General features: G+C 38.2%; 1 protein-coding gene across 1 annotated transcript in view; it reads right to left on the reverse strand.

The window, feature by feature from the left end:
* Positions 1-25660, reverse strand: part of ANKRD46 (ankyrin repeat domain 46) — a 76873-nt gene that overhangs the window by 50093 nt on the left and 1120 nt on the right. The gene's annotated exons all lie outside the window — the stretch shown is intronic.

The raw sequence follows: 25660 nt of genomic DNA on the forward strand, positions 1-25660 counted from the left end.
CAAAAAGAAACACAGATTCCCATGCCACTGACAACATAAGCAGACAAAGAAGAACACGCAGCAAATAGACACAGAGAACAGACAAGTGGGGGGGGGGAGAAGGGGAGGGAAATAAATAAAGAAATCTTTAAATAAATAAACCAAACAGGATACATTTAAGTTTTTTTTTTTTTAGAAAAAGTATTTTTGATCCATCTTGAATGCTGGTACTTAAATCTCTTCCTGAGATTGTTCCCTTTCTTCCTTTTCAGTGTGAAAAACTGGCCCAAATCTATCTGCAGTCTTCTGCACACTCCAATCCTGCTTCTCAGTAACCGTGGTGGTACCCCACCTTCACACCTCACTGGATGGGGTCTAGTCAGGCGCTGCCTCTGTGCACTGAGAAAGGCTACAAGAGCACGCTGTCTGCCCCAATGACCTCTGCTCTTGAAGGCTGTGGAAGTAGGTCAGGGGGCAGGCAGTATGGACCACAAAAAAGCAATCTTAATTCATTAAACAACAATTACTGTGTGTCCAAAATGTGCCAGATACCATGCTAAACGGTGGGATATGAAGTCTAAATCCCAAAATTAGGGATCAGGCTGAAACTTATTTAAACTCTTCACTGGTCATTCATGCTCACTGTTATATCAAATTCCTTGAAGTAAATTTATATGGGGAAATAATTATGGTATTTTATGAAGCTCCATTTACAATGACTTAAGTTAGGGGTTGAATCCCAGGGCCAGCAGTGCTAGGTGGGAATGGATAGCGACGGCCAACAACCTGTATGTGAGGATGGTCCCACAGAGTGTAAGTATCACAATGGCATCATAATACACAAACCATCTCCTCTCCTCAAATTTGTCTAGTTTTCTGCAATTCTATAATATCAGTTTAGACAAATTTTGTATCATTGAGCCACTTATTAGATTTCCTTAAGCAAGTATCTGAGTACTTGTAAAGCCTAGTACTTTTCCTCTCTCATCCTGACCACTGTAGCTGGGTCTTCATGACTAACACTTCTTTATAACGTATGCTTTAGCTTTAATTTCCAATGTCAAAATGATGCAAGGAAAGATGCTAAAGGTAGTAGGGTTCACATTATGAAAAGATCAAGTCTGGCTTATCGTTTGGAGATAGAATTAATAGATTATATAGTTATTTCCCAAAACAACAAATGTTCCCTTAAATCCACAAGATGATGTGTCTGCCATTTTCTTTTGATACAAGGCCCCATAAAACACTTGATCAAATTACAAATCTACTTCTATGACTTCATGCTTAAATATTATACAAATTCATTAGACCTAATTACTAGAAATCTGCCAAGAAAACTTTTAAGATACCAATTAGGCCTAAATCACTAGAAATCTATAAATAGCTTCCCTAAGAAGTTATAACGTGAAAAACAATCAGAACACATATTAACTGTTATCCAAAGAATGGAGAGGCCTAAAATTTTTTAAAAATTGCAATTTTTATTTTGAGAGATTTGTAGATTCACATGTATTTTTAAGAAATAAGGCAGAGATCCCACGTAAACTTTACCCAGTTTCCCCCACTGGTAACATTTTGTAAAACCATGGTGCAATATCACAACCAGGATATTGACATTGTCATGGTCAAGATTCGGAACATTTCGATCACCACGTTACCCTTTTATAGTCACATCTTCCCTCCCACTAATCCTTGGTAACCACTAACTTGTCTTCCACTTCTATAAGTTTGTCATTTCAAGAATGTTAGATAAATGTCAATCCTAATAAATTGCTGGGTTATATAGAGGCTTAAACATTTTCACTGAAAGACTGTTGCGCTCAAAGGTGCTTACCTTCCCCATGCAAAGAAAAAGATCTAAGGTTGTCTTTGGAGTCATGTGTACATGTATCTCAGGCAACAAAGATAGTGAGAAGTTATTAATATTTATAGAAGACCTTGTAGGACCTAACCATTAGGAAGGGCACCAGTGGATGCCCATTTATTAAAGTAAATGTTACAAATAGAGTTGGAGGTACTAATGTGTTAAGTATGAACAGGAAATCAATATCTTTCAAGATTCATAGAGGGCTGAGTCTATACCCCTATGAATGTATATGAAAATAGGCTGAAGACTGGATTTAGAGGTGGCAGAGAAAGAGAGACGTGATATAGTCTAATGCGCCTGAGTGGGCTACTCTTAAGAGTGTACCATACTTTGTGGGGAGCCAGTATAGCTTAATGATTGAGCACCAGCTTCCTACACATGAGGTCCCAGGTTCAATCCCTGGCCTTAGTACCTCCAAAATTTTTTTTAAAAGACTGTATCATATTTTAGAGAGGCAGTGTCTATCAGAGGCTGCTTAAAAATAAAGCTAAGGCTACTCTGGAATGTGTATGGAGCCTGAGTTTGAACCCCAAGTTAGTCCATGTGAAGTATTTAAAACAGAGCCAGGCATATACTAAACACAAAAAATAATAATCACCCTCCCCAGGCTGGGCTTCCTCGCTATAGTGAAGGAAGCTTGTGGAGAGCACTGATCCTCTGACAACAGAGCAGCTTCTGGCACTGGGGTGACCTCTAGTGGGGTGTAAAGACCTCCACTAAAGAAAAGGAAACCTAGTTCCTGGCAAAGGAAGAACAGCCAACAGCGGAAAAGCCACGAACCAGAGGGCATGAGGTTGTTCACCAGGACGCCGTTCCTAAAGGACATGTTTGTTGACTACTGTGGCACTTTCTAGGATTGTTAAAAGCAGGACTCCGGGAGTAAGGTCTTAGATGTCCGGGGCAGCCCGGCATTTAAAGCTCCTAACTCTTCTCTGTGGCACCGCCCAAGGGAGTCTTCAGGGGGACTGCAGAAGAGAAGCCCTTCAGGCAGAGGCAGTCACCTAAATCTCGGCAGAAGGAGCTCCTAAAGCAAAACAGCACTTGTCTCAATGCAAAATAACAGAGCAAATGATGAAGATTTTTGTGAGTCACTGAATTGATAGAAAGTACTATTCCTTTTTTATCTTTCTCAAACTCTGGATCCACAATCTTATGTCAATCTTTAAAACTTTATAATAGTATTCTTGATGGTTAAGACTTTAGGTAGATAAACAGTTTTCCAAAAACTTTATAATAGTATTCTTGGTGGTTAAGACCTTAGGTAGATAAACAGTTTTCCAAAAACTTTATAATAGTATTCTTGATGGTTAAGACCATAGGTAGATAAAGTTTTCTAAAGAAGGTATACAAATGGCTAGTAAATGGAAAAACAAAAAAGATGCTCAACATTATCAGCCATTAGGGAAATGCAAATCAAAACCACAAGATACCACTTCACACCCGCAAGCATGGTTATTATAAAAAAAAACAAAAAGCAAAAAAAAAAATCAGAAAATAACAAGTGTTGACAAGATGTGGAAAATTAGAACGCTTGCGCATTGTTAGTGGGAATGTAAGATAGTGTAGCTAGTGGAAAAGTTCAGCAGTTCTTCAAAAAGTTAAAATGTAGAATTACCACATGACCCAACAATGCCACTCATAGGTATATACCCCCCGAAGTGAAAACAGGGACTCAAACACATACTCGTACCCCAGCGATCATAGCAGCATTATTCACAATAGCCAAAAGGTGGAAACTGCCCAAATGCCCATTGGCAGATATGAATGGAAAAATGAAAATGATTCAGTCCTAAAAAGGAATGAAGCTCTGATACATACTACAACATGGATGAACCTTGAAAACATCATGTTAAGCAAAATAAACCAGACACAAAAGGACAAAGATTATGTGATTCCACTTAGCAATATCTAGAATAAGCAAATTCACAGACAGAAAGTAGATTAGGAGGGAAAAAGGAATAGGGAATTAATGTTTCATGGGTAAAGAATTTCTGATTAGGGTGATGAAAAAGTTTCAGTATTGAAAGGAGAAGATGGCAGGAAAACATTGTAAAAGTAATTAATGCCATTGAATTACAATTCTTAACACTTATACACTTAAAAATGGTTAAAACGGCAACTGTTATATATTATACAATAAAAAGGAATTTATGATTTAATAAATTTTTCCAACACATTGAAAAAAAATAAAGAATATGTTCTATTTTTATACTTATCATACCATAACTTTAAGTTGGTTGTCTACATCCAAAATCATCAACTATACATAATGTATTGATTTAGTTTTCATTTTGAGAGGTCACAGGCAAGGCAAAACTAAGTGATTTAAATTCTTGGTTTAAATGGACTGACTAGATTATGCCTACACAACAACTTTGATTAGAAATCAAAGCACCAGATATTTCAACAAAACACAGGGAAAGATGGTATAGCTGGAGAGAAACTTTATCAGATCTTATTTCCTACATTTTCTAATGCTGAAAAAAAGTACTGAAACTGGGAAAAAGAATGATAAGCAGTAAATGAAACCCAAAAACCTGGATTCTCTGTATATCACCTGGTTATTCTTATTTCCTTAAAAAAAGGATACACTTGTTTCAAAATATAAGATAATCTCAATGAGCCATAAAAGAATAACTTCCAATGAAGTCATTAAACGCGAACGCTAACACTTTAGAATTACTGTTCTTAAACTTAAGTGCTGCACAGATTTACAGATACTAGGCAAGGAAGAAAGCCGTATCTAAAAGAAATCCCACTGTGTGTAAGAAGTTTAACAACAATTTAAAGCCCTCCCAAAATACTGATAATTTATTTCTTCAATCTGATTATCTTCAGCAGCTATACTGATATAACAGAGTGGTCTTAATAATTTCCAAGTCTCAGAGAGATTAATGAACCCAAGGCCACACTGCTGTAAGTGGCAGAGCGGCTTCAAATTTAATTCATAATATTTCCAGTGTGCCATGAGGCCTCTATATAGTTATCAAACTAATCAAGGGGAAAAAAGGTTCATACTAAACTCTGCTGATGATTCACAGTTGTTGTTTTTTTTAATTCCTGCCAGACCATGGCTCCAAAAGGCGAGAAATGTATCTGTGTATCATGGCAGATTGCACAGTACCTGAACATTGTTTCTTGAAACCCAGATAAAGGAGAAATCCAATAATTCTTTCTGTACATATGCTCAGTTTAGTTCACTGTAACAGGAATTTGAAGTAACTTTTTTTTCAGTAGTTCCACAGGTCATTATAAACTTTTTTAGAAAATAAATATGAACAAGGAGAAGGAAATAAAAGTCACCCATAATCCTACAAACTGAAATGAAGTATTATTTTAGTTCTATGCCCTTCTAGTTCTTTTCTCTATATGAATATACATATTTAATTTATAATGTGCATACCAATGTTAAACTTTTTCACTTACTATATTGTGAACATCCTTCCATGTCATCAGTTTTCTATAACAACTTTTAATGGTTGCAGAGTATTCTATTATATTCATGTACCATAATTTTCTTATCAAATTCCTCATAACATTAAAAAATAATTTGTGGGAAATGGGTATAGCTTGGTGGTTTGAGCACCTGCTTTCCTTATATGAAGTCCCAGGTTCAATACCGGTACCTCCTATAAAAATAAATAAATAAATCATTTGCCCTATATTTTTTTCTACTTTATACAGATCCAAATTCATTGACATTTGAAGTCAATCAAAATGTAGTCTAGGGAAACAGATGTGGGTCAAGTGATTGGGCTCCCATCTCCCATACGGAAGTCCAGGGTTCGATTCCCGGGGCCTCCTGGTAAAGGTAAACTGGCCTGTGCAATGAGCTGGCCCATGTGGAGTGCTGGCCCGCGTGGAGAGCTGGCGCAGCAAGATGACGAAACAAAAAAAGACACAGAGGAGAGACAATAAGAGACGCAGCAGACCAGGAGCTGAGGTGGCTCAAGAGATTGAGCACCTCTCTCCCACTCTAGAAGGTCACAGGATCGGTTCCCGGTGCTGCCTAAAGAGAAGACAAGCAGACACAGAAGAACACAGAGCAAATGGACATGGAGAGCAGACAATGGGGGGTGGGGGGGTGTTGGGGGTAAAGAATAAATAAATAAATCTTTTTAAAAAATGCAGTCTAAAAGAATTTTGAAATAATCTTTTTGTTCAAAATGTGCCTATGATAACAGGCTCTTAAGCAATGTATTTAAAAGATGTGACACAGATGAGGCTGACTAAAATGTCTGGCTATGGAACCAGTCTTTATGGGTGAATAGTTTCACTGTGACAGCAATCTTGATGCAGTATTTTCTTTGTCACTATAAAACTTCTGAGGTTTTAGTTTATAGTTCATCTTAAACTAATCTGGGTTTATGATCCTTATTTATCTACATTTTGAAGATGTATTAGAAGGGTTTGGGAAGTAAATTATCACTGATTGTATGGCAAAGATTCCAATTTTTAACCTCTGAGGTTACCTATCCTAAATAAAGGCAAATTATGGGAACATTTATTTTGGATTGTTAAAAAAGGAAAAGGGTAATCCCTTTCTAAAAGCATGGTGGTAAGTAAATAAGAAAAGGAATTGAGAATACTATCCTTTCAAAATAGCCCAGCACAGAATATAAACTCCTTATTCTCTAAATGGGCCACAAAATTTAGGAGAACATTTAAAAGAGGAAGTTTATAAATGGAACCTTCTGAATTTTACCTATAAGTTTCAAAAATAATTAACAGAAGTTCAAATAGAGCAATTTTTAGATAGATATGGATCCACCATGAGCAGATACATTTTTACTTTAACAAGTTTGTAGAAAATTCACATTTTGTGACACTTCTGACACTTTAATGTGTGTCTAAAATTCTTAAAATTCTTAAGCTATCAAATTACTTCATAATTTAAGCTACATTAATGCAGTAATGGTGAGGTTAATTTCAAATGTGTGAATTACAAAATTATACTGAAAGAAAGGCCAATGTACGTTTAAGTTCACATAATAATTAAATCTAGGCTAATGAGGTATTAATAGAAGTTCTTAGGAAACTAAGCTTAATAAAAAGGAAAATGAAGATTTGGCATTTGTATGTCTGCTATTCCTACACAAACAAATGTTTAAGCAACATTTGATATACATAATATTTAACATTTATTAGAAGTTACTATACCTCAGGCAATATTCTAAGTGTTTTTCCCTTTAACAACTGATTTGATACTCAAAAAACCTTAAAAAGGTATATACTATCATTATCCTGTTATTCATTACAGGTGAAAAAAACTAAGTCACTAAAGTTTGTTTTCATAAGACTCTTTTAATATAATATTTAGTTTAGCAAACATTTTTATCATAGATTACATAAAAGGAAACATTTATCTAGTCCGCACATTCTAAATTAACTCTGCAATTATCTCCTTCAAAACGAACTTCTTTTTTAAACTGTGGAAAGACAATCGATACCTAGAAATCTTTCTATTTTACAGAAAATATCAGACTATCAGACAAATTCTAAACTAACTCTTTGCCATCATCTCATTCAAAGAATGTTTTTAAGAGTGGGGGAAAAAAGTAAAAACTTTGAAAATGTTTTCTACTTTACAGAAAGTAGCTAAATTTCTGGACTTACTCTCAAGTATTTCCTACTGGTTTGGATATCTCGAAAATACATGCCTAAATTTTTCTTTCTCCATCAAGAAATCAAAAAACATTAAAAAACAAGGATTTCTGGGAAGCAGCTGTGGCTAATCAGTTGGGCTCCTGTTTACCATACGGGAGGCCCTGGATTCCGGTCCTAGGGCCTCCTTGTGAAGGCAGGCTAGCATGCACACCACGGAAAGCTGCCTCAGCAAGGTGACACAACAAAAAGGAGACAAGTGAAAACACAGAAGGGCGTCCAGTGAATGGACACAGAGAGCAGGCAGCAAGCAAGCTTGGGGGGGGGGGGGGGAGGAGGCGGACAACAAGGAATTAAAACTAAAAAAAAAAACCCAAGGATTTCTGAAAAATGCAATACTATTCGTTTGCATTTTTTAAATTTAGCTATAATTCAACTTTTAGAAAAGATATTGGCTTAAAATAAAACAAAATTAATTGTTCACAAAGGGAATACTGGTCATCTTGGGTATTTTATTCTAACACCTTTCAGTATTTTCCAAAATCTTTGTGCAATTTTACCTTAGTGAGAGACTTTCCTGGCATAGGAAGTATGCAATTATTTTTAAATTATGTATTAAAGTCATTAAATAAGCACTGGGAGGTCAATGTGAACTCTTTAATGCACACGTATTAACGTCTGTAATAGTCACCTGATTGCAAGTTTTCTCTAGCTACAACAGCACTTTACTTTTATGGCTTAATGGTGCCACCTTGTGGCCTACATGGGCTTCCAGTTCACCTTTAGCATCTAGTACAGGTTTTATATAAAGCAAGAGGCGCTCCTTGTAAGTTTCTTTTCATTTCATTTCAGTTACTTATTATCATAAATATAGGATGAGGTTCAATTTCCTTTAAAAAAAAAAAGTAAGCCAAGCAAATTAATAGCATAAATATGATTGCAGGCCTTTTCAGAAACTGAAATCTCATTGAGCCCACTTTAGTAGCCTTCATTTATACAGAATTAAAGTGTTACTTAAATGGGATTCTTACTAATTCACTCAGTATTATTTCAAAATACAGAAACTACAATTTTTATAAAATAGTCCTTATTCTTGAAATGTTCTACAAAATTGAAGCCAGACTTTATTTTCTTCAAATAGTTTGAAGGCACAAGATTAACGGCATTCTCGGGGAAATCAACTATTGCTATGAAATTTTTAGAGCTGGAAGGGCCATCTAGGGTCATCTGAGACAACAGACATCTCCTTATTTTATAGTTAAGGATACTGAGAACCAGAGAGGTTGTAACTTTACATGTTAGGGTAAACCTACTCTTCACTACCCCTCACTCCCAACCTGTGTTTCTATAACCCTATCCATGAGTCATGGTAGAAATTCAAGTACATCATCCTCAACATAACAGTTTACCTTTCATAATCTAATATTATCTGTCCCCTTCCACATTCTAAATTATGTCATAGATGGCTGCTATTAGTAGTATACACTGCATCCTTTAGGCCAGGGGTTCTTAGCCAGGGGTCCACAGAACCCCGAGGGGTCTGTGGAAAGATTTCAAGAGGTCAATGAACTTGAATTGAAAATTCAAAAAGACATTATTCTTGTAGGGACGTGTTGTTGTGGGTGTGATATATTTATTAAATAATACACAGTATAGTGTGGACTTCGTACGGGTCTGTGGTCTTCACCTGACTGGCAAAGGTGTCCGTGGAACAGAAAAGGTTAAGAACCTGATGACTGAGGTGGTGAATGCACAACTATGTGCATTTGGTATTATACCAAATACCACTGAATGCACACTTTGGGTGAAATGTATGCTTTATTAATATGTATCAATGTATTAGTCAGCCAATGGAGTGCTGATACAAAATAGCAAAAATTGGTTGGTTTTTATATGGGGTACTTATTTGGGGTAGGAGCTTACAGGTACCAGGCCATAAGGCATAAGTTACTTCCCTCACCAAAGTCTATTTTCATGTGTTGGAACAAGATGGCTGCCGACGTCTGCGAGGGTTCAGGCTTCCTGGGTCCTTCCCTTCCAGGGTCTTTCTTCTCTCTGGGTTCAAGGTTCCTTCCTTCCCAGCACTTGCTTCTTCCTGGGCTCAGGATTCCTCTTTTCCTGGGGCTGGCTTCTCTTTCCTCTGTGAGTTTACTTCCCAGGGCTCCAGCTTAAGGCTTCCGCATCAAACTCCAACATCAAAACTCCATCATCAAAAACCCTCACATCAAAAGCTCCAACTCTGTCCTTTGCCATGCCTTTTATCAACGCCCTAATGACGTGGTCCAATCTAAGCCCTAGTCATAACTCAATCATGTCCAGGTACAGACCAGATTACAAATATAACCAATATCTATTTTTGGAATTCATAACTATCAAACTGCTACAATCAATGAAAGTGATTTGTTTAAAAAAATAAAAGGGCAGTGGACTTGGCCCAGTGGTTAGGACGTCCGTCTACCACATGGGAGGTCCACGGTTCAAACCCCAGGCCTCCTTGACCCGTGTGGAGCTGCACAGCGCTGATGCGTGCAGGGAGTGCTCTGCCACGCAAGGGTGTCCCCCGCACAGGGGATCGCCACGCGCAGGGAGTGCACCCCGTAAGGAGAGCTGCCCAGCGCGAAGGAAAGTGCAGCCTGCACAGGAATGGCACCACACACACGGAGAGCTGACACACAAGATGACGCAACAGAGAGAGACACAGATTCCCATGCCAATGACTGACAACAACAGAAGCGGACAAGGAAGGCACAGTGGATGGACAGAGAACACACAACGGGGGGGGGGAGGGGGGGGATAAATAAATAAATAATAAATCTTTTTTAAAAAATAAATAAATAAAAGGTTAAGAAACCCTGCTTTAGGCGAAACATCCATTCAAGTGACACAGGGTGGACCCCAGGAGAGATGTGAGGTGACTGTGTGGGAAGCTATGAGAACCATTCTAGTGTACAACCACCACGAGGATTACGTTTAGAGCCTACGTAGATCCTAAAAGTTCAGGAACTACTTAGCTATCCTTACTAGACCCACATTCTACCCCCTCCCTCCATCCTCTTCTACCCGTGGCCCTGGTAAATAAGAAGGATATACAAGGAAAGAGCTTTAAAAACAGCATGCTTATAGTACAGGCAGAAAAGGGCTATGAAAGGTAGACTGACTCACCATATGGGGTATTAGGTATTTCTTCCTTCCCCCACTGGAAATGAAAGATGGGATATTTGGTGGGAAGGAAGTAGACTCTGATATCTAAGAGAGCTGAGGAGTGTCTGAGGCTTTACAGGGTGGCTTTGGTTCTTTTCCTACTGTTCCTCTGGACGGGGGTAACCTATTTCAGGGAGCCACTTCTGATACCCGGAGAAAAGAAAGTAGGGAGTTAGCTGCTTAGAAATGGTTCAAGGGGAGAAAAAATGTTCCCCTCACACTCTAGGCTTTCTAGCCCAATTTATCAGAATAAAAATAAGTAAAGGATTACAGGAAGAAGTTGTGTTTTTTCCCTGGTGCTTTCCCCGTGCTGCTACGTAGGAACCTAAGATGTTGCGCAAGAGGTGAGAAATGCCAACATTCTAAGGCAAAGCTGAGTCAGTGATCCTGATAGTTTCTTCAGTAGAATAATGATTCTCTGAGTGAAGGGCAATGAATTACAGCAATTCTCCTTCTGACTGAGACCCCCCCCCCCCCCCCCACAGCTTCCCCTTTTAAAATGACAGATCCCTGAATTGGCTCCGTTTCTGCCTATGTACTCAGAGTTCTGGAGAATCTTTCAGAAACGGGAATGGGACCTGGCAAGTCCCACATCAGTTTCCCATGCAACTATTTTTGCAGAGACAGCCCAGAGACCTACCAGGCCACTGTGACCAATATGGGAAAGAACAGTGAGTGACCAAGGGCTCAAGTTTTAACAGCAAACAACATGGCTCTTCCAGATTTGCTCTTTTCCAGGAAATGTCTTCTTAATAGTTTTTGTTTTTTAACATTGTTCATTAAAATTCCTTGTTAGTGTTAGCAAATAGAAACCTCATTTTCCTCCTGGAAGATGAGAGGCTCTCTCTCAAAACTTAAACATATTTTACTATTAGCACCATCACAAATACTAGAGAGACTGGGAAGAATATGGTAAGCATTTTTTTCATTTCAAAAAAATTTTTTTCTATATGACCTATAGGTAGGGGGACGATGAGTATAAAACTGTTAAGGAGCAACTTTTAAAAAAAAATTTAATTGTTACTTTGAATTTTTGTCCTTGTATTTAAGAAAACCACATTGTTTGGCAAAAATAATTATGATAGAAAAATTGTTCTTTAAATGCTATCAAAAGATAATGACTTCACAGACTTTGACCAATAGATGGTAGGATAAATTTCTATGGTGGCTTGAAGCTGTGTGTGTGTGTGTTTGAGAGAGAGAGAGAGAGAGCCACAGAAGCAAGGTGAAATCAACAAAAACCCAAAGAGAAGGGGGAGAATGGTAGATGCTACCATGTGCCTTGCCATGTGGCAGAGGAATCAAGGATCACCAACAGCTGATCGTCATGAAAAAAGCATCACATTGGGAAGCAGATTTGACTCAACTGACTTGAGCGTCCACCTACCACATGGGAGGTCCAGGGTTCAAACCCATGGCCTCCTGACCCATGTGGTGAGCTGGCCCACACGCAGTGCTGATGCCTGCAAGGAGTGCCATGCCACACAGGTGTCGCCGCGTATGGGAGCCCCATGCACAAGGAGTGCACCCTGCAAGGAGAGCTGCCCTGTGTGAAAAAAGCGCAGCCTGCCCAGGAGCGGCACCACACACAAGGAGAGCTGACACCGCAAGTTAACGCAACAAAAGAGACACAGATTCCCGGTGCCACTGACAAGCGAACACCGAAGAACACAGAGCAAATGGACAGAGAGAGCAGACAAGGGGGGGAAAAGGAGAGAAATAAATAAATCCTTAAAAAAAAAAAAAAGCATTACCTTAAAAATGCCTTGATTTGGACGTTTTCCCAGACTCTAACCATAAGCATATAACTTTCCACTGTTCAAGCTGAGCCATTTTATGATATTTGCTTGAGCAGCCTAGGAAACTAAATATTTTTCATATTTAAATAAATGAAACAGATTATATTCTCAGAATTCACAATGTTTGGATTTAGGGAAATACCTGTAAATAGAAAGTGCTTAGCATCTTAAACTGTGGCGAAGTATTAAAAATGGACACATGAAAAAAAAATTTTAATTTTTAAGTTCAAGATAATTATTAATTTACCTCTGATATTTTAGTACATCTTTCCCAGTGATACTAATCCAAATAAGTTTGTCCCCCGCGTGGGGTAGCCCCACGCGCAAGGAGTGCGCCCGTGAGGAATGCCGCCCAGCGTGAAAAGAAAGTGCAGCCTGCCCAGGAATGGCGCCGCCCACACTTCCCGTACCGCTGACGACAACAGAAGCGGACAAAGAAACAAGACGCAGCAAATGGACACCAAGAACAGACAACCAGGGGAGGGGGGGAAATTAAATAAATAAAAAATTAAAAAAAAAAAATGCTTTTACCCAATGGGAAGCAGATATGGCTCAACTGACAGAGCATCCACCTATCAGACAGGAGGTCCAGGGTTCAAACCCAGGGCCTCCTGACCTGTGTGATGAGCTGGCCCACACGCAGTGCTGCTGTGCACAAGGAGTACCGTGCCATGCAGGGGAGCCCCACACACAAGGAGTGTGCCCCACAAGGAGAGCCACGCAGTACAAAAAAAAAAAGTGCAGTCTGCCCAGGAGTGGCGCCACACACATGGAGAGCTGATGCAGCAAGATGACACAACAAAATGATACACAAGATTCCTGGTGCTGCTGACAAGAATACAAGTGGGCACAGAAGAACACACAGAGAATGGACATAAATCTTAAAAAAATATATATATATATATTTATTTATTTTACCCAAATATACTATCCATACCACCTTTCTCCTATCTTCCCTAGCCCAAGTTTTAGTTTTTAATTAGGTTTTTTTGGACAGTTTCATGTGTTTAACTTATCACTCACACAAGATTACCCTAAGAGTTCTTCCAACTTTTCAACATCAAGTACTTAAATCTCCAATTCATCTCAATCACCCTCACTTAGACTGTGTCCACTTGGAACTTAGTTCCACCACCCCCAAAACTCTCCCTTTTTGACAACTACCTAGGATTTTTCACCTTTTCCACTCCTCACATCTAACCAATCATCTCTCATTTACATCTCCCAACCTCTCCTTCGGTCCCTTTTGGCTTCACGTGCTCTCTACCCCAAGCAGGAAGAGACTTCCTTGCACTTCCATCCATAACTCTTTTCAGCCAGGTTCTCGTTCCTTCTAAGGCTCAAGGCAGATCACTTCTACTTTCAGGAAAGAAAATATCTTCCCCATCCAGGGGACCAAGATGGACAGAAGGAAAATGAATATTAAGTATAAGGTCAGAAGGGAAGACCCAAGGGGACTCATAATTGGAGAAAAGATTAAAAACAATTTGTAGAAGAAACACAGAATTGAATTAAATGTTGGCATCAGCATTCTATTAACCCAAATGTACCACTTTCCTCTCCCTCTGGATATAAGGCTAAAGCTAGGAAAAGTAAGCACAGTTAGGTGATCATAGCTATAAACAGCCAAAGTAGACTTGAAGACTTGAACCAAGATAAGAGATATGTGTTCTATGAATTTATCAAGTATTATTCTTGACGATAGGCACTCAAAAAGATTTCTTTCTTAGGTCCTGCCATTTTCTAGATACAATCTTGAGTACAATCTCTGAGAGCCTCAGTTTCCTCATTTGCAAAACTGGGATAATAATCTCTGTCCTAACTATTTCACACTTTTTATACAGAACTCTGAAAACTATAATGCAATATACAAATATAAGATGCTATATTTTTTCTTAGTTTCCTAGTAAAAGCTTCCTTTAAAAAGTTGTCTTCTTTAGGCTGAATTAAGGGCAAAAAGATTTCCACACCTTGGTAACAAAAGGTAAAAAGGTTCCTGCCCTGCAGAGGTGAGGGGTAATGATGGCAGCAACTCTTACAGCCTGGTGCTCTGCAAGAGCAGGTGGAGCTGGTACAGAGTAAGTGTGCAGAGGAGATGTTGACAGGACACAGAGAAGCTCTACAAATAGGTATCTTGCCATCACCTCAACATCAGAATACCTAAAACTTACTTCAAAACTTACTACAAAGCATGGTGCTGGCGTAAGGATAGACATGTAGACAGGTGGAGTACAACTGAGAGTCCAGAGATAGATCCACATACCAATGGCCACGCTGATTTTGACAAGGGTACCAAATCCATTCCATGGGGGAATAATCTCTTCAACAAATAGTGTTAGGACAACTGGGAATCTACACGTAAAAGAATGAATGTGGACCCTTACCTCTCACCAAATTAAAAAATTAATTCAAAATGGATTAAAGGCCTAAATATATGTGCTCATATTCTTACAAGAAAATTAGGGAAATGTCTTTAGGATCTTGTAGCAGGCAATGGATTTTTAGATTTTGCACTAAAAGCACAAGAACAAAAGGAAAAAATAAAATAGATTTCATAAAAGGTAAATACTTTTGTATATCAAAGGACATAATCAAGAAAGCAAGGAGATGTGACTCAAGCAGTTGGGCGCCCACCTCCCACATGGGAGGCCCAGGGTCGGTTCTCAGTGATTCCTAAAGATGACAAGCAAGACAGCAAGCTAACGTGAAGGGCTGTGTGGTGAGCTGACTCAACAAGATGACACAATGAGATACTGCAACAAAATGATGCAACGAGGAGACATGAGATACTCAACAAGCAGGTATCAGACAAGGTTCAAGAGATTGGGCACCTCCCTCTCACAGGGGAGGTGCCAGGTGACTCCTAAAGAAGATGAGCAGACACAGAGAGCACACAACAGGCACAGAGAGATGACGAGTGCAAACAACAAGGAGGGGTGTGTGTAGAAATAAATTTTAAAAAGAAAGTGAAAAGACAAACCACAGAATGGGATAAAATATTTGGAAACAATATATCTGATAAGGGTTTAATATCCAGAATATCTAAAGAACTCCTTCCACTCAACAACAAAAAGACAAACAATAACACTCCCCTCCCCCAAAATAATCAAGGCTTTGAACAGAATTCTCTAAAGAAGATATTCAAATGGCTAATAAGTATATGAAGACATGGTCAACATTATTAGCCATTAAAGAAATGCAAATTAAAACTTCAATGAAGGAAGTGGACATGGCTCGACTGACAGAGCGTCTGCCTACCATGTGAAGGGCCCAGGGTTCGATACCCAAGGCCTCCTGATCCATGTGGTGAGCTGGCCCAAGTGCAGGACTGCCATGCACAAGGAGTGCCGTGCCACGCAGAGGTGACCCCGCATAGGGTTGTCCCATGCGCAAGGAGTGCACCCCGCAAGGAGAGCCGCCCCGCGTGAAAAAACACTTCAATTAGATACCATTTCATACCTAGTAGCATGGCCATTATTAAAACAACTGAAAATAACAAGTGTTGCCGAAGATGTGGAGAAAAGGAGCCCTTGTACATTGTTGCTGTTTTTTTAATATTCTTTTTAGTGTTACATTGTGGATGCAGTTCTCACACTATCATCTAATTCATTTAAACCCTCTTGAGTTAGATTGAGCCTAAAAGTATCATGCCTATTTATTTTTATTTCAAGCACTGTACTTTTCATTTCTGAGTTCTAATGGGTTCTTCACAACCATGTGCTCGTTACATTTGTTTTTGTTTGATATCAAACATTTTTAATGGACACAAGTCTTTATCTCTTTGAGCATAAAGATACTTTATAAAGTCTTTGTTGGATCATTTCCTAAAGTTATTTTCATTAGGATTGAATTCTTGTTCCAGTGTTGATATTGTTGGATAGATTTTTTCTTAGCACTGGATCTTTTTCATTTATTTTCGAATTTTTGCTACAAACTTATTTTCATAGAAAAGTTTATTTGTTCTGTCCTTCACTCAACTTCCCCCCATGCTTATCCCCTCATGTTGCATCTTCCTAGCTACCTGGATCTTATGAAGGTGGGTTTAAGCTCTTGTCTCTCATTGATAGTGGGGCTATTACAAAGCCAGTCATGAGCAAATGTTTGGCGTAGTTTCTGTCCATGAGATTATCTCTATGTCTGCCAACATTGATAGGCCCAGCTTCTTTAAGCCATGACAGGTTCAGGCAGCAGTCAAGAGCAGTTCTGTTTGGCCTCCTTTTATGCTGAAGGAATCTCTACCCAAGTCTCTGACTTCAAGGAGTAAGCCTTACTCCAGTTCCGTGTCTTGTGTGGAACACCTTTTAATCCCTAATAGCCAGCAGGAGCCAAATTCCTGACTGTCACTGCCCACTTCTAGAACAGCTAGTCTAAAGAGATATTTAACTTATTATTCTGAAACAACTTTTTGTTCTTAACTTTTTATACTTTATCAGCTATTGCCAGGTGCCAAAACATGAACTTACTATACCACCATGATTGAAAATCAATGCTTTTTTGATTTGCTAAGAGGCCCAGTGCCACTTTAGTAGACATGACCGGTTCCCTACCTAGAATTCATTCCTACCTTTTTCAATCTCATTAGTACCAGTACTACTACTCTTCTTTGCCTATATGCTTTGCAGAGGGTGACCTGATTATCTCAAGCCGTGTAACATATTCCATCCCCCTATTTGTAGTGGTTATTTAAGAGGTGGGCATGTGAACAGTCTAATAAGACTCTTGCTTAGAATGCTAAAGCACATATATTCTCTTTTTTCTTGAAAATATGGTGTGTAAACATGACATCTAAAACTGCTTTAGTAATTTTAATATATATTTCACAGATGCATGGATGGACGGATGGATGGATGGATGGATGGGTAGCAAGCACATGAGGTAAGGCAGAACAGAGAAACAGAGCTAAGCCTTGGTCATTCCTTACCAGAAGTTGATTATTTTTTCAAACACAAGGATCAAAAAAGTCCCTTTTTTTTTTAAGACAGTTTTAAATAGGTTTTCTGTTTTTTAGAACAAATTATCTAAATGATGCAGAACCTTACGTGGTCGTTCCATAGCTTTACTACCAGATACTACTATTAGAGGCTTCTGTTACTGCTTTCTAAAAAGAAAAAAAAATTGCTTGTGTTAAATGTTTCAGTAAAAAAGGAAGGTCAAAGGAAGGGTAGGGCACAATGATATCTAATTCTCTTTGAGAAGGATTAGGATTAAGGTCTAAGAAATTTCATATAAATAGAACAAATAGCATAGGTGACTGAAAGTTGATTAAAAGCTACATAAAATTATAGGAACTGACCAAGGAGATAGATAACCTAAACAACAAATTGAAAGAATACTCTGAATAAACAAGTGAGATAAAAATAAGTTCTGTGTGGAAAAACTCTTTTACAGGAAAAAACACAATTTTTGTTTTGATTTTATTTTTAGGTACCAGGGCCAGGAACAGAACCCCAGATCTCGTAAGTGGGCAGCTCAAACATTGAGCCACATCAGCTTCCGAGTTGGTTTTTGTTTATTTGCTTGTTTTTAGGAGGCACAGGACCGAGCCCAGGACCTCCCATATGAGAAGCAGGTGCTCAACCACTTGAGCCACATTCACGTCCCTTGTTTTGATTTTTAAGGAAAAACTGGCCTAACAGTCACCATGGAAAATACAGCCAAAATATGGGGAAGGGGTAGGGAGAAAGATTTAAACTAAAGAAGCAGTACCACTTGGGTACTGATAAAAATGGACTGACATTAGGACTAAAATTGCCACCAAAGTTAAAATACCTATATAAACTATTCTAATAAAGTCACTTAAGGAAAAGTTTTGTGAAATTGCACTTAAGTGAAAGGAAAAAAGACATAATGCAGTAAGAGAAAATTTGTTATTTGGTAGTTTTAATACATTTACTTTTAAAAGAAAAATACGACAGGGTATCTAGTCTCATTGAGACACAATATGGAAAAGGTAGGTAAATAAACCATCTATGTTCTTTGGTTCTGACTAGTTGGTATCCTTCCTAAATAACAATGTGCACATGTCTTCTACCTGATTGTTCTTTTGGCTGATTGTATTCAGAAATTTACTGAAAGCTTTAGAAAGACAGACAGATCAATGGAACAGAATAGAGATCCCAGAAATAGATCCATGTATATATGGTCAACTGGTCTTTGATAAAGGAGTAAAGGCAATAAAATGGAGAAAGGACAGCCTTTTCAACAATGGTGATAGAATAAGATGCAAAAAAAGAATCTAGACACAGACCTTACACCTTTCACAAAAATTAACTCAAAATGAATCATAGACGCAAATGTAAAATGCAAAACTAAAAAACTTCTGGAAAATAACAGAATATATGATGACCTTGGATTTGGCAATGACTTTTTCAGAAACAACACTAAAAGCACAATCCGTAAAAGAAAAAATGGTTAAACTGGACTTCATTAAAATAAAAAACTTCTGCTATGCGAAAGATACTGTTAAGAGAATGAAAAGACAATTACAGACTGGGAGGAAAAACATGTAAAACACATATCTGATAAAAGACTTGTATCCAAAAACATACAATTAAAACTCAACAAGAAGAAAACAAACTCAATTGAAAAAATGGGTAAAAGATCTGGACACTGCAGCAAATAAGATATACAGATGGCAAAAAAGCATAGGAAAAGATGCTCAGCATCATATGATAAAATCTATCACAGCATGTTTAATTAATCGCAAATTAAAACAACGGGACACTATTATCACCTATTTGAATGGCTAAATCTAAAACACCAGTAACACCAAATGCTGTCAAGGACATAGCGCAATGGAAACTCTCATTCATTGCAAAAACTCTTATTCATTGCCAATGAGAATGCAAAATGGCACAGCCACTTGAAAGAGGAAGACAGTTGGGCAATTTCTTACAAAGCTAAATATAGGCTTAACATATGATCCAGCAACTGTGTTCTTAGGTATTTACCCAAATGAGTTAAAAACTTAGGTCCACATATAAACTTGCACAAATGTTTATAGCCATTTTATCATTCATAACTGCCCCAAACTAACAACCAAGATATCTTTTAATAGGTGAATGGATAAACGAAGTGCAGTATATCCATACAATAGAATACTTTTTAGCAATAAAAGAAATGAGCTACCAAGCTATGAAAAGATGTGGAAGAACCTAAAATGCACATTGTAAGTTAACAAAGTTAGTCTGAAAAAGCTACATACTGTGCTGTTCCAATTACACAACATTCTAGAAAAGGTAAAACTCTAGACATAGTAAAAAGATTAGTGGTTGCCAGAGGTTGGGGGAGGGGAGAAGTGAGGGTGAAGTACAGGATATTTTGGGGGCAGTGACACTAATCTATATAATACTGTAATGGTGGCTATAGGGCATTACACATTTGTCAAAACCCATAGAACTGTACAACACAGAGAGTGAACCCTAATATAAACTGTGGTCTTTAGTTGATAACAAGGCATTAATATTGGTTCATCAGTTATTAACAAATGTACCATACTAATGCAAGATGTTAATAATAGGAGAAATTGGGGGTGGGGGATTAAGAGGTGGGGCGGGGATACAGGAGAGCTCTCTGTACTTTTTGCTTAGTATTTCTGTAAACCTAAAACAGTTCTAAAAAATAAAGTCTATTAATAATTTTATAAGTATGGCTTATAGATAGCTTATTGAAAACATGCAAATATCTGTATTTGATATCTTTGGCATATGTATGTTTAGATCACATGACAGAGAGCTAAAGACAAGAAACAGTCTTTGGTCAAAATGGATGTAAGTTTACTATTCATCTACGTCTACACCAAATTATACTGAACATTCCTTGATTTTAGAATTGTTTTGTTTCTCCAATAATGTACTGGCAAAGCAGAAGTTAAATTACTTAGGGTTTGCCAACACTGGCTTGGAGGAAGTGCTAACAATCCTAGTGAACAAAGAAAATCTTCAGAATAACAGAATAGCACTATAAAGAAGGAATAAGCATCTCTTTATTTGGAAATTAGCTGTTCATTTGAATATCACTATTCTTATTTTCAGATATAAAGTTGAAGTAAGTTGATCATATTTATGCCTGAACACTGGATTGAAAAAAAGTATCTTATTACAGAGATACAGCCAAGAAATAAAGTTCTAATAAAACCAAAAAACGATTTTAAATGAGTAAATGTTACTATTAGAAACTTTTAAAAAACACCACAATAGAGTCTTTTATGGAAAGCCTGCACAAAATCCAATCCTCTCTTAGAAGAAGAGATTTAGAGAAAGTCTTTGGTAGAACGGTACTGATAAGACAAAGCCAATGATTACAATGACAGTCTCAAAAGTCCTTTCATTTTCAAAGGATGAATAGCAAAAGTGAACATGGAACCAATAAAAAATTCCTGCACCATAAGAACCCTGCTTTGGTGCTATGTGGAGAAAAGCACAGGACTGAAAATGATCTATAAGAAAGAAAATATCCAGAAAAATATTGTGCTTTCAGAAACATACAAAAAATTAAGAATGCAAAGGGGGAAAAATATTATCAGAAGCAGACTGGGATTTTAAAAAGACTATAATAAAAAATAATGCTTTGGAAATTTAAATCCAAATTGTGGGCAAACAAATCAAATCAGTGGTAAATGGGCCCAGCTCAAGAAGTTAAAAAGAGGGAAGCGGACTTGGCTCAAAGGATAGGGCATCTGCCTACCACATGGGAGGTCCATGGTTCAAGCCCAGGGCCTCCTTGACCCATGTGGAGCTGGCCCATATGCAGTGCTGATGTGCGCCAAGGAGTGCTGTGCCAAGCAGGGGTGTCCCCCACACAGGAGTGCCCCATGCGCAAGGAGTGCGCCCCGTAAGGAGAGCCACCCAGCAGGAAAGTTCAGCCTGCCCAGGAGTAGCACCGCACACACAGAGAGTTGACGCAGCAAGATGATGCAAGAAAAAGAGACACAGATTCCCGGTGCCGCTGACAAGAATAGAAGCAGACACAGAAGAACACAAAGTGAATGGACACAGAGAAGAGACAAATGGGGTGGGGAAGGGGAGAGAAATAAAAATAAATCTTAAAAAAAAAAAAGTTAAAAAGGATGTGCAAGAAGATAGTTACAAATACTAAAGAACAAATGCTACCCATAAGAAATTCCCAGAGAAAAAAACAAGAACAAAAGACACAAACATAAGAGAAACACTTTTCTTGGCTGATAAAAAGATTTTAATCTGTAGACTAAAGAACTTGCTATATTCCATATAAAATTATTTAAAAATAAGTAGATATAACCTGATACTTTGATATATTCCTTTTCTTGGGCCATGTCTTCTATTTTCTTAGTATGGCTCATAATTTTTAGCTGATATCTAGGCATTTGTTTAGGATGTAGTTTACTCAGATGCTCAATTTCTTTCTCTTTTTGTAGTGATTTAGTGGCAAGAGGCTGTGTGTTATCATTACTCTTTGATTCTTGGCTCAACCTGGATTGTTAGGATTGTCCTGCTGGTTGCTCAAAACTTGGCATTAGTTAAAAAAATTTAAATAAAGACAAAAAAAGGGGGGGAACCTCATATTTTTTTAATGTAACATTTAAAAAAAAGACAAAAATTAAAAATTTTGAAAAAAAAACAATTAAAAAAAACCCTGGGCACTGGACCCAGTAATTGGTTGTAGAGTCATTTCTTAAGGCCTTGGGAAGGGAAGGCCTTGGGAAGGGAGGCTATAGAGGCCAGAAAAGCCTCTTCTACGTATTTTTAACTTTCTTGCATGCACTCGGTCTGCCAGCAGATGGCGATCTTTAGCAGCACTCAGTTCTATGCCTGGTGGGAGTCTATTTGCTGCAACACAACACCGACGGGATCAATGTGATAGAGCTGCCTGTCTGGAGGCTAGGAGACTTGTAATTCAAACTTTCTCCGACACTGTTCTCCAGCCTTCTCTGGCAGCCCCCTCCCTTTCCCCATGTAGGAAATATTTCCACTCTTCTCTGAGTCCCCAAAAATCAGTCTTGGTTAGTAGAGAAGGAGCTTGGGAGGGTCGTATATCTTTAGTCCCTTGCTGGCTCCCAAGGCAAACAATGGTGTGGCCCCATCCGGCCTGGAAGGGCTTATGGGGCACAGCAGACCAAATGTGTGGGTCAGAAGCTGAGTCAGCCTTAGGCTTTGTCCCTCCCTCTCCCCTTACCTGGGGGTGGGGGGTGGGGATAGATCCCTGGAGTCCCCTTTGTCTGTAGTCCCAGGCCCAGAGGCCCGAGAGTTCTAAAGTGTCTTTAGCGTGGGTGATAGTGCCGGAAGCAGCAGTTACTGGTTTCAACTCACAGTTCTGTTGTCACAATTTCCCTTCTTGTCCCTCTCTCTTTTGGGTGGTGTCCAGCCTTTGCGTGGTGCCCTAAACTCTAGAAGATTTTTTCTAGGCTGTTTCCTGGAGGAGAAGAGAGTCCCATTTCTTTCTAGTTTGCCATCTTCCTGGAAGTCCCATACTTTGAAACAATTTATTTAAACATTCTAAATCCTTATAATACAGCAGATAGCTATATTTGCTATGGAAAAGTTACAAAATAGTTCCACATAGAGCTTAGGTCCACAGTCAAGTGGTGTAAATCTGGTATATATACTTTGATTGTTTTACAGATTTGAGCACTCACTTGCTGAGGGTAGAAACAGGAAACTAAACACATGTCTTCAGATAAAAATTATACTTTTATATATTTATTACCTTTTTATACCATGCTGCCTTATTTAATCAATATATGATTCATTTTCAATGAAGTATTAGTTTTATGATTTTATAAGTAACAATAAACAGGTTTTATTTTGTTACTTATGGATTAATTTTTATAATAGAAATGATGTACACCAACACTGTCAGTTATTATTACTACTGAGAGCATACTTAAAAATAAACCCTGGTCTAGATTTGTGTATATTTGGTGTGTTTTGTTTTCGCAGCACCCTTTAAGTTAATTTTTAACCTAGAATAAAGAACAAAGGTAAGTGACAAAGAATACACTCCACCCAAGCTCTTTATGGTCCCTGAAATGTAGTATGTAAAAAAGGCAAGCCTTGCTGTGTATTGGTATTGACAGCTAATTAAACATTATTGGTAGTAATAACTACATAGTTATTTTATTTCTACCAGTCACTGATAAAATAATTCAAGTCTAGCTGCTAAGTAGCTGAAGTTGGAAATAAAAATTCTTTATTTTGGGAATGACTACAGTGCTTTCAAAAAGTTTATATAGGAAAAATTACAACTTATCTTCTCTTAAAGAATTGTCCATACTTGGAATCTCTAATTCCTTTCCTCCTATTTTCTCCTAAAACCACACCAACCCGGTTCTCTCTCCCACTTTCTCCTACTCATTAAACTGCTCTTGCAAGGTTATCAATAACATCCACCTAGCTAAGTCCAATGGTCATTTCACAATCATCTTGTACTTGCTTAATCAGCAGGAGGTGACACAGGTGATCACTTTCTCCTTGAAACCATCTCTTCACTTGGCTGCCAGCACTCCACACTCACCTCCTTTTCCTCCTACTTTCAAAGACTTTTCTCCTCCTGGTTTCCTTTGTGGTTGTTTTTATTTTTATTTTTTGAGGTACTGAGGCCAGGGATTGAACACAAGATCTCATATATGGGAAGCCAGCTCTCAACCACTGAGCCACATCGGCTCTCCTGAGTTGGTTTCTTCATTCGTTTGCTTGCTGTTGTTGTTTTGTTTGTTTTTAGGCGTCACTGTAGACTGAGCCTAGCATCTCCCATGTGGGAAGCAGGCACCCAACCACTTGAGCCACATCCGCTTCCCTGTGGTTCTTCTTAATCTCTCCCACTTTCGAACACAGGAAGCCCCAGGGCTCAGTCCTAATTTCCTTAGACTGCATCTCATCCAGTCTCATGGCTTTAAGGAGCCATCTATTTACTAATGACTCCCAAATTTCTATTTCCAAATAGTACTTTTCCTTTGAACTCCAGCCTCCTGTAACTCGGCTTGACCAGGCATCTCAAACTTGACAGGTCTGTAACATCTCTCTCCACCCTCAGTTTTCCCCATCTCGGTAAACAGCAACTCCATCCTTCAATTAGCCCAGCCCAAAGACCTTGGAGGCATGCTGCAGTCTTTCACACTCTCACTCCACACCCAAGGGCCTTGGAAGATGACCGCTTTTTACTACCTCTATTGCTACCTCCTAAATGGACCCCTTGTTTCACCCCTACAACTGATTCCCACACTCCTTTAGGTTTTGCTTAAGAGTTTTCTTCATGGTGCCTTTCCTTATTTTCTACTTCCAGTCTTTCCCAGGCACTCCCTACCCCCCACCCCGCCACCGCCCCCGATACTTTATTTTTCTTAGCAATCGTTACCATCTGATAAAATATATTTTACTTTAATTTTTAAAAATGATTTAATTTATTGTTCCCACCCTTATTTTTCTCCAGTGGAATATTAGTTCCATGAGGACAAGAATTTTGTCTTGTTTTAGTTTACTCTTTATCCTTAGTGCCTAAACAGTACTTGGCCATGGAAGGCACTAATATATATTTGCTACAAGAATGTTAAATATGCAAAGTCTTAAAGCCTTATAAGGCTAAGAGACTCTGGATTATAAAATTTAACTTCTTTCCACAATAGGAAATATAATGTCCCTAAAGACTTGATAGGGACACTGAAAATTCTTTAATACCTTCCACGGTAAGTAAAGCAATTTGCTCTAAATAGTATGTCAAAAATCTCTTCATTCCTCATCACTTCATGGTCTCTATCCAATGCTATTCCTACATTCTGTAAAATACTATCATAAAAAACCTTTAATTTTCCTTCAGTATTGCTGTCATGATATTGCAAAGCAAGTGAACTCACTAAAAATGGTAACAAAACACAAGTAATGAAGTAAAGAAGCTCATTAACAACCAAATAAACCAATCTCTATTTCAAATCAAGTTGTATTGGAGTAGTAAGGGTCCTTTATTAATATTATCTCTACAAACCTTAATTAGCAAACATTTTTCTTATTAAACTCTTTTTAAGTTAGAAGGAGTTGGTAAAGGACTGTGCTTTATAGCCATGAAAACTAAACCTATGATAAATCAGCTAGGCCACAAAACAAAATAAACCAAAAAAAAAGCTTATGAAGCACTATCATGTTTGACCAAGTACCAAAGCAGGGACTATGGAGTGAAGGGATGAGTGTCAAACCCCAGCTCACCCTTTGCTAGTTGACTGATCTTGGACAAGTTAATTTAA

This window comes from Dasypus novemcinctus, chromosome 14 (assembly GCF_030445035.2).
Source record: "Dasypus novemcinctus isolate mDasNov1 chromosome 14, mDasNov1.1.hap2, whole genome shotgun sequence".
Lineage (NCBI taxonomy): Eukaryota > Metazoa > Chordata > Mammalia > Cingulata > Dasypodidae > Dasypus > Dasypus novemcinctus.